The sequence below is a fragment of the Lepidochelys kempii genome, chromosome 28, assembly GCF_965140265.1.
Source record: "Lepidochelys kempii isolate rLepKem1 chromosome 28, rLepKem1.hap2, whole genome shotgun sequence".
NCBI classification, from domain to species: Eukaryota; Metazoa; Chordata; order Testudines; family Cheloniidae; genus Lepidochelys; species Lepidochelys kempii.
Genome location: NC_133283.1, coordinates 1,485,119 through 1,485,677, shown reverse-complemented (window position 1 = coordinate 1,485,677; position 559 = coordinate 1,485,119).

The following is a 559-nucleotide window of genomic DNA, read 5'->3' as shown; positions in this document are numbered from 1 at the left end:
TTTCCTCTCTCCTCTTCCTGGAATCAAGTTCATGTTTTTACCAAGAGTTAAAGCAGCCCGAACCCCCAGAGTCTGGATTAATGTCACAAGCTCCCAATGTCTCCATGGAAGACAATTTTTAAATCCCAGATTATGATGAAGCGGGACTGTTCTTAATGGTTCCTCTGAATAGTGTGGGGGTGCCTCAGTTTCCCCTAGGCAGTTCTTAAGTATCTAGGTGGTGGGATAAGGGGGTATGATCATTGCAGAGCCCTAGAGGGCAGGTGTGTGCAGGGGTCTGGACACAGACTGGCCGACACCCTTTTTCCTGGCAACTGATGGCCTGGCCCTTCCCCCTGCAAGGTGAGAGCTAAAGGGTTGGAGAACAAAGGAATCAGGTGACCTCCTGGCCAGGGAAAGGAACAAAGCCCAGAAGAGGAGGGGCTGGAGGGAGTTTCAGTTTGGGGCTGGCTGGGACATGGAGTGAAGGGCAGACGTGGTTCTCTGACTCACTGCCCCCCAAAATGGACCCAGCCGAGAGGTCCCATTCTCTGCACCTGCAAGCTCTGTTTTAGACCAT